This window comes from Orycteropus afer, unplaced genomic scaffold (genome assembly GCF_000298275.1).
Source record: "Orycteropus afer afer isolate SDZICR_OR568_19922 unplaced genomic scaffold, OryAfe1.0 scaffold01785, whole genome shotgun sequence".
Classification (NCBI taxonomy): domain Eukaryota; kingdom Metazoa; phylum Chordata; class Mammalia; order Tubulidentata; family Orycteropodidae; genus Orycteropus; species Orycteropus afer.
Genome location: NW_006923372.1, coordinates 34,306 through 44,082, shown reverse-complemented (window position 1 = coordinate 44,082; position 9,777 = coordinate 34,306).

The following is a 9,777-nucleotide window of genomic DNA, read 5'->3' as shown; positions in this document are numbered from 1 at the left end:
CAGTCCCCTCTTTTTCTCCATATAGTAGGACTGTTTTCCCAACAACTACTAAAAGGCTTAGCTTTTCTCTGTAGGTTTCCAGGGTCCCTTTTCTATATGTACAAAGTTCTCGTTATAGATGGGTCTGTTGCTGCTTTATCCCATTGATCTGTTTATTCTCTGTGCCAGCATCCTAGTGTTTTGACTACTCTGACTTTGTAGTATATCTTAGTATCTAGGAGGACAAGTTTCCTCTCTTTGCTTTTCTAGTTTGCTGTTGATTTAGCTATTCTAGCTTATTTATTATTCCAGATAAATTTTAACTTATTTATCAAGTTTCTCAAAAATTCCATTTGGAATTTTTATTGTGATATCATTGAAAGTATAGGTCAATTTGGGAAAAATTGACATCTTTATAATATTAAATATTAAGCATATAATGTTGTTGGTATTTGCCGTCGAGTCGGCCCCGACTCATAGCGACTCCTCCTTGGGTTACCAAGGCAGTATCACTACGGAAGTAGGCTTGACCAACCTTCCTTCTGAGCATATAATATCTCTTAATTTATTCAGATATTTATCTTTTAATAGAACTTAAAAATATCTCCAATGTAAATATTGTATATTCTTCATTCAGACAATTCCTAAGCACTTTATAGTTTTATTACTATTAATGGTATCAGATGCATAATGGTAGTTAAGTTAAGGAGATATGAGCCCCATAGCAGAGGATTCCTCAGTATAGGAGAACCACTGTTGACCACTCCTTGTACCCATTCTCTTCAGCTTTTCATCCCATGAAAGCTTTATTGTCACTCTGATATTATCCTGCCAACACCATGGAGTTTCTGTGTGGCAGACAGTGATTTTCCCAAGGCAATGTGGGAAAGAGGAAAAAGAAAAACTTAAAAGCTCTCTACCAACAGTCTTACTACTGCTACATCTAGCCACAAGCCAAAATAGGATCCTGCCATCATGTTCACCAATCCCTTGCCCCATGCACACTAGTTCGCAATAGCCCATGACCCTCCAGATGTTTCTCATAGTTTTATGTTAGTTCCTCAGATCCAGGCTTTCTATAGTTTTGTTTTTATTTTTTAATAATTTTCCCATAGAAAATTGTTATGAGAGAGGATAAAATCAGAAATTCTTGCTAGCTGGTCATCTTGCATGAATTAGAAACCCTCTCTTTATCATCTTTGAACCCACCAGCCACTCCTCGGAAGGAAGATGGGGCAACCTACTTTCGTAGTGATACTGCCTCAGAAACTCAAGGAAGGGTCGCTATGAGTAGGGTCCAACTCGACGGCATATAATAACAACAACAACAACACCTGTGAAGCTTAGCACATATGCTTTGCTATATAATACTTCCTCAACAAATGTCTGTTAAATTTTTTAGTATATTATTAATTCATCTAATATATATTTGTTGAATATCTGCTTTGTCCAAGGCTCTTCTCTGAGTGCAGATAATATAGTAATAAACAGACAATTACTGTGGTCAGAGAGTACAAGAAAATAAAATAATTGTTGGAATATAGTAGAGCAAGTGTTATAATAAAAGTGCTACCTGAAGTCATGGCAGCACAGAGAAGGTACAGTACACAAAGATTGGGCAAGACTGAAAAAAGTTCTATTGTAAGAATGAATGCATAGATCTTGAGGAATAAGCACAGTCTACTCATGAGAAGAAAGACATTACAGATAGAAGAAAAAACATAGAAAGAAACAGCAACTTAAAAGAACATGATCCATTTAAGGAGTTCGTCATAGCTATAAATAGAATGCATGTTGGCACAAAAGAGAAGGCTGAAAAGGTAGGCAGGAAATTTTTCATAAGAATTTATGTGTCATGTATGCTCCACTTTAAATTTTATGCTGAAAGTAATCCTGGAACCACTGAAGGATTTTAAATAGGACAATGACACCATGAATAGTAACATTTATTGAGCACTTCCTATATATCTGGAACAGTTCCAAGTACTTTACATACATAGGGCCATTTAATTTTCTTGAAAATCTTTTTAGATAGACACTACTATTATTCTTGTTTACAGGGAGGATATTGATTTTAAAACTTAATAACTTCTATAAGATGACATAACTAGTAATTGGTTAAGTTGGGATTAGAATTTGATAGCTTGGAAAGCAATCAACAGTGCAACTGTGGATATTTTGATCAGATACAGTCAGATTTACATGACAGATGATGACTCTGGTGGTACTATAAAGACTAGTTCAAGTGTGAAATAATAAGACATGAATTGTAGAATGAGGTATTATATACAAAGGAGAAGACAGATTTGAGGAGATGTGTCAGAAGTGGGATCTACAGGCTTGTTTACTGACGGGATGATTGCTGTCATCCTGGAATGGAGCTTGTTCTGTGGCCTCAGCAATGGTGTCCTACCCTTCTCAGGTTATTTTGGAGACTGGAAGCATGCAACCTGCCCCTAATGTCAGCTTGGGGCTGTGGTAACATTCTGACACTTCAGGGTTCTCCTAGACTCCTCACTGCTGCTCACCTGGAGGACAATGGCAAGCATAGGAATGAACACCTACTCCCCGGGGCCTGGGCAGGGCAGAGACAAGGGAGGATGCAGGTATAAAAGGAATGAGGAAGATGGGCCTAAGCTTGGAGTCCTGAACCCAAAGATGACAGTAATGGTGTTTGTCTTGCTGCAGGTGACAAGATTTCTGTCAAAGAAGACTTAGAAGACATCTGAATTCCATCTACCCTACAAACTCCAGTCTTGGCTTCTATTCACCCTTTTTGTGCTTTTCACCCCAATGAATTACTTGCTAAACCCTTTAAGTCATGTTCTCTTTTATGACCTTAAAGCACCCAGCCCATAACAAAGTTCCTGGTACATAGCAGTAATTAATAAATGTTGACATTTTCCTAACACTGGTGTGGAGATAATCGCCTCTCTAGCTTCCCATCCCTTGAGGAACCCTTTGCTGGCCTCTTCTTGAGAATTCCCTGAGACCACAAAGTCTTCAATATTTCTGAGCTGGGTGACTTTGGTTTCTTCTTGTTGGCACCTAGGGCAGGGCTGAGAGGTTCTTACTAAATTCATTTCATATATAGGCTATGAACAGGCACAAACTGCTCTGGTTACCCTTTGAAGCTCATGTGCCTCTGTCACCCTTGTTTTTATCTAAACCTTGTGGAATCAGTTTATGCATTTATATCCTTGGGTAACAAGATAATATATGGAAATTAATTAGTTGTTCTTTACTTGTTCTAAATTCACCTTTTTAAAGTTCAAAGATGTTTTCCTTATTAGTTCAGAGTTTGGAGAATAAATTTGACTCTCCATATCTTTCAAATTTAAAATGCTTTTATTATAGATCTTCCTTCACACCTGTTAGCTTGCATTCTTGTCTACAGCCTTGTAATTGTTTAATGTCCTTCCCTCATCCTCCTGATGATTTTACTTGCTGTATATGGTCCTTCTCCATTACCTTTGTCTTTTTCTTGAGGCACAAGAATTGTGAGGTAAAATTAAATGTTCCAAGAGTTGCACTCAATTGTCTGTGTCTGCAATACTCTCAGTACTTTGTTGTTGTTGTTGTTATGTGCCATCGAGTCGGACCCAACTCATAGAGACCCCTCATTGGGTTTCTGAGGCAGTATCACTACGGAAGTAGATTGCCCCATCTTCCTTCCAAGGAATGGCTGGTGGATTTTAACCACCAGCCTTCTGGTTAGCAGTCAACTGCCTTAGCCACTATGCTACCAGAGCTCCTTTCAGTACTTTAGGATTAATAAACAAGTCTGGATCCAAAATTAGCAGATGCATGGAATGGAAAACTAATAAGAAAAATAATGGAAATGATCCATGGGAAAGGAGTTAGAAAAGAAGGTTCTTATGTTGGTTCAGAAAAGCCTCTGAACAAGCAACAACAACAAATAACAATAGCCACAAACCCTGGGAAGGAGAAGAATCTGATTTCTATAGTTGTCACATTTTATTAATATAAATGTCCAGTTTCTAACAAAGTTTACAGCACATGCAAAGAAACAAGAAAGTATGGCCCATTCACAAGGGGAAAATGTCAATAAATAAAAAATATCTCTGAGGAAGCCCAGATATTAAACTTATTAGACAAAGATGTTAAGTCAGCATCCCAATATGTTCAAAGAACTAAAGCAAGTCAAGTTTAAAGAACCAAAATAAAATATGAAGATAATGTCTCACCAAATGGAGAATATAAATAACCAAAAACAAACAAACAAACAAAAACCCAAACTCCCAATAAAAATAAAGATTTAGAAATTATGAAAAGAACCAAATAGAAATTTGGGAGTTAAAAAATAAAATAACTGAGATGAAAAATTCACTACAGAGGCTAAGCAGCAGGTTTGAGTAGGCAGAAGAAAGAATCAGCACACTTAAAGATAGATCATTTGAGATTTTCAAGTTTGAGGAACAAAACAAGAAGATGAAAAAATTAGCAGAGTCTCAGAGACGTGTGGGACACCGTAAAGTGTATTAACATACATATAATGGGATTCCCAGAAGGAGGGGGGAGAAAGTGGCAGAAATAATATTTGAAGACACAATGACTAAAAACTCCACAGATTTGATAAAAAATATTAACAGACACAGCTAAAAATCTCCATGGACTCTTGAACAGGATAAGCTCAAAGAGACACACACCTGCATAGATCATTATCAAACTGTTGAAATTTAAAGACTAAGAGAGACTCTTGAAAGCAGCAAAAGTGAGTCATGACAAAAAAAAAAAAAAAAAGAAGCCTCAACAAGAAGAATAACTGATCCTGAGACTATGGCCCTTAGCCACTCTTCAAGCCTGGAACTGAATTTACCCCTATGGCTCAACGTTCAGCCAAACAATAGGCCTATGAGGTGAACAATAAAACCAGAGAGGTATGCAATCCTTAGAAGAACCAACCATATGAGATCCAAAAAGCAGCATTTGCACAGGGATACAGCTCAGAAGGCAGGAATGGGTAGGGAAGAAAGACAAAGGGAAATGGCAACCACAGGGAGGAAGTGCTGTTACATTGAGGGGATTGTAATCAATGCCACAAAACAAAACATGTATGAACTGTTGAATGGGAAACTAATGTACTCCACTTCCAAAATAAACTTCCATCCAAATAACATTAAAAAGTTACAAACAAACAAAAAAATTAATAGCTGACTTTTCATCAAAAACCATGGAGCCTAGAAGACAATGGGATGGCATCTTCAAAGTCCTGGAAAATAAAACAAAACTGTCACCCAAGAATTCCATATCTGGCAAGATTATTCTTTGAAATTGAAGGATAAATTAAGACATTATCATATCAACAAAAATGAAGAATTTTTTGCTAGCAAACTTTCCCTACTAAAATTCTTTCAAGATGAAATGGAAGGACAGTAGACAGTAACTCAGATCCATATGAAGAAATAAAGATCACTGATAAAGGTAATCAATCAGTAAATATAAAATATGGCATGACTTCTGGTAAGCACACAGACCCTCTTCAACAAAGAAAAGAAAAACTAATTGATGTAGATACAGCAGATAATCCTGGAGCCCTGAGCCCTACCATAAACTGGTAGAAAAACCTGAATGAAAACAGTGAGTATGGAGACAAATGGAGCTGAGGATTGTCAGTTATCCTGACAGTACATACAGTTTAAATATTTCCTAGTGATGTTAGGACCTGAAAATCAACCTAAAAAATTGGCCCTGCTCACCAAGGGCTGCATGGACAACTGCACTGGTTGCTGATGACTAAAAAGGGAAACAGCAAAGAAGGAGATAAAATGGAACTGTGAACTTTTGGCTGTCTGGAGGGTGCAGCCATTTTAATATTTACAAGTGATGTGGCCATTTAGGATAGTTAAAATGACAGTGTTTTCATTCAGATTCCAGGGACCTAAGAATAGGCTGGGTAGCTCTGGTAGTGTAGTGCCTAAGGCACTTGACTGCTAACCAAAAGGCTTGTGGTTCAAATCCACTAGCCACTCCTCAAAAGGAAAGTTGGGCAATCTACTTCTGTAGTGATACTGTCTCAGAAAGCCAAGGAGGGGATTGCTATGAGTCGGGGCCAGCTCGACAGAACACAACAGCAACAAGAATAGGCTCCGCTTGCCAAGGACGGCACAGACATACCAGAGGCTGACAATTGGAAAGGAGACAGGTAGTAAGTTCCTAAATGTTGCTAACTAGCACATAGAGGAGGACAATACCCTGCTTACTCAGATACATCCAAAGAAAATGAAAATTTTAAGCTAATCACTCCAACATACAAACACCAATTTAAAATAAATAAAATAACATCCGAATGTCTTGGAAACAACAGACCATCACAGTCCACACAAATAAGCAAGAAAAAGCAGTAGAAAATATGACAAGAGTTAGGTACCTTCAATGGATTGAGAGACAGATCAAGGAAAACAATAACAAAATTAGGGAAAACACAGAGAAAACCCTAAAACAATTTCAGAAGACAATACAAGAACAAAATGACAAAATAAATAATTAATAGAAATGATACAAAATCTACAGATAGAAATCCAGAAGATTAATACTAAATTGTCAGAAATAAATAACAGATTGAATGGAAAAATGAGTAGAATTGAATCAATGGAAGACAGAATTAGTGATATTGAAGACAAATACCTCAATACTTCTTTGGAAACAGAGCAATCTGAAAAAAGACCAAAACAAAATGAAGGAAACCTAAGATTCATGTGAGATACCATCAAGAGGGAAAACCTATGTGTAATCAGAATTCCAGAACAGGAAGAGACTAATAAAACCACAGAGAAAGTAGTTGATTTGTTGGAAGAGAATTTCCCTGATATGATGACACATGAGAATATATCCATTCAAGAAGTCCAAAGAACTCCAAATGGGATAGACCCCAAAAGAAAATCATCAAGACATATCATCATCAACCTCACCGAAACCAAAGACAAAGAATGAATCCTGAAAGCAGCATGGAAAAAATGAAAAGTTACCTAAAAGGGTATCCAATAAGACTAAGCTCTGATTTCTCAGCAGAAACCATGAAGGCAAGAAAGCAATGGAATGGTATATATAAAACCCTGAAATAAATTTTTCCAATCAAGGATTATATACCCAGCAAAAGAGTCTCTCACATATGATAGTGAAATTAGGACATTTCCAGAGAAGCAGAAATTAAGGGAATTTGTTAAAACCAGACCAGTCTTACAAGAGATGCTAAAGGGAGTCCTTTGGACAGAGAAGCAACAACAGCAAACAACTGACTATTAAGACACAGGATGATATAACCCAGAAACCAACCCAGTTATGGATGTATCCAAAGTAAAATAATCTTACAAGATTGTAAACAGGGAACCAGAGACATCAACTGGCAAATAAAGACAACTACAAACCAAAAAGGGGGAAAATAGTGTAGTTACAGAACTTCTAAATGGTGAAGAAGTCAAGACAATTGCAAGAGAGAATGGACTGTTCTAAACTTGGGAAGAAAATTATAAATCACCAGGTAACCTCAAAGAAAAGTTATAAACCTTCACATCACAATAAAAAAGAGGACAAGCACAAATATCAAGCAAATGCTAAAACAATAGCAATGAAGGAAATGATGACATGATTCACAAACAAAATGAGCTCAGCACAGAAAATTATATGGAATAAAGAAATCAGCAATACCATGAAAAAACACATAGCAAAATGACAGCACCACCTGCATACTTGTCGATAATTACACTGAACATCAATGGATTAAATGTACCACTCAAGATATGGAGAGTTGCAGAGTGGATAAGAAAACATAACCCATCAATACATTGTCTACAAGACACACACCTTAGAGTCAAAGACAAAAATAGACTAAAAATCAAATGTTGGAAAAAAGATATAGCAAGCAAATGGCAATCAGAAAAGAGCAGAGTGGCAAAATTAATTTCTGATAAAATTGAGTTTAAGACAAAAACCACCATAAGAGACAAAGAAGAACATTATATAATGATTAAAGGATCAATTGAACAGGAAGACATAACCATAATAAATATCTATGTATCCAACGAAAGAGCCCCAAAATACATAAATCAGACTTGAATTGAAAAGACAAATAGATGACTACACAGTCATAGTTGTTGTTTTTGTTATTATGTACTGTTAAGTTGGACCCAACTCACAGTGACCCCTCCTTGGGTTTCCAAGGCAGTATCACTACAGAAGTAGATTGGCCAACCTTCCTTCCAAGGAGTGGCTGGTGGTTTTGAACTGCCAATCTTCTGGTTAGTAGTCAAGTGTCTTAGGCACTAGGCTACCAGAGGAGACTTTAATACACCACTTTCAATGAAAGTTAGAAGAACTGGAAAGAAACTCAACAAGACACAGAAGGACTAAACAATATAATTCACCAACTTGACCTTATAGACATTGTTCTAGTTACCTAGTGCCACTCTAATAAGAATATACCACAAATGGGATGGCTTGAACAAACAGGAGTTTATTTTCTTACAGTTTGGGAGACTAGAGGTCCAAGTTCCAAGTGCCAGGCCAAGTTCCAAGTGCCAGGCTCTAGGAGCTGTGTGAAAGCCCCTCGACCTTGGACTTCAGCTCTGCCTCTTGCTCCTGGCCCACTGAAGCTAGAGGCATCTCTTCTTTCAGACAGCTACTGGCTCCTGAGGCTAATGAGCCCAAGGTCAACAAACAAAATGGCACAGTCCTGATGTTACCAAACAACACGCCAGGCCATTGACTCAAGTCCATTCAAAGTCCCAGGATCAGCAGAGCATGGCAGGCTGCTGAACAATGACTCGGCTACATGTAGGGTTCAAGCATGCCATAAGCTAGAAACCATTCCCAAAGCTGTTTCTTATATACAGACTGCACACCCAAAGGCAGCTACTCAGCTGCTCCTATAGATTCCACCATGGAGTTGATTACCAGTCTCATCATGGGGAATACTACATCCAGCTGCCCAGCCACTCAACCAGGCCCAGCCAAGTTGACACATAAACTTAACCACCACAGACACCTACAGAGCACTTCACCCAACAACAGCACAATATACATTCTTTACCAGTGCACATGGAACATTCTCCAGGATAGACCATATGTTAAGCCACAAAGCAAGTCTTAATAAATTTAAAAACATCGAAACACTGCAAAGCATCTTTTTGGATCACAATGTTATCAAATTAGATATCAACAATAGGAAGATCAACAGAAAAAGAGCAAACACATAGAAACTAAATAACACCCTCCTTAAAAATGACTGGGTAATAGAAGAAATAAAAAATAAATTAAAAATTTCTTGAATTGAATGAGAATAAAAACACAACATACAAACATCTTTGGGACACAGCAAAAGCAGTGATCAGATGCCAATTTATAGTAATAAATGTACACATCAAAAAAGAAGAAAGAGCCCAAATCAACACCTTAACCCAACATCTCCAGCAATTAGAAAAAGAGCAGCAAAAAAGCCTACAGTTACCAAAAGAAAAGAAATAATAAAGATTTGAGCAGAAATCAATGAAACAGAAAATAGAAACACAATAGAAAAAATCAACAAGACTAAAAGTTGGTTTTTTGAAAAGATTAATAAAATTGACAAATCATTGGCAAATTTAACTAAGAAAAAGAGGGAGAGAATACAAATAACACAAATAAGAAATGAATTGGGTGATGTCACAACAGAACCAATGGAAATAATAAGGATAATATCAGGATACTATGAAAAACTGTACTCCAACAAATATGAAAATCTGGAAGAAATGGACAGATTTCTAGAAACATACCATTTATCTAAACTCACACAGACTGGGG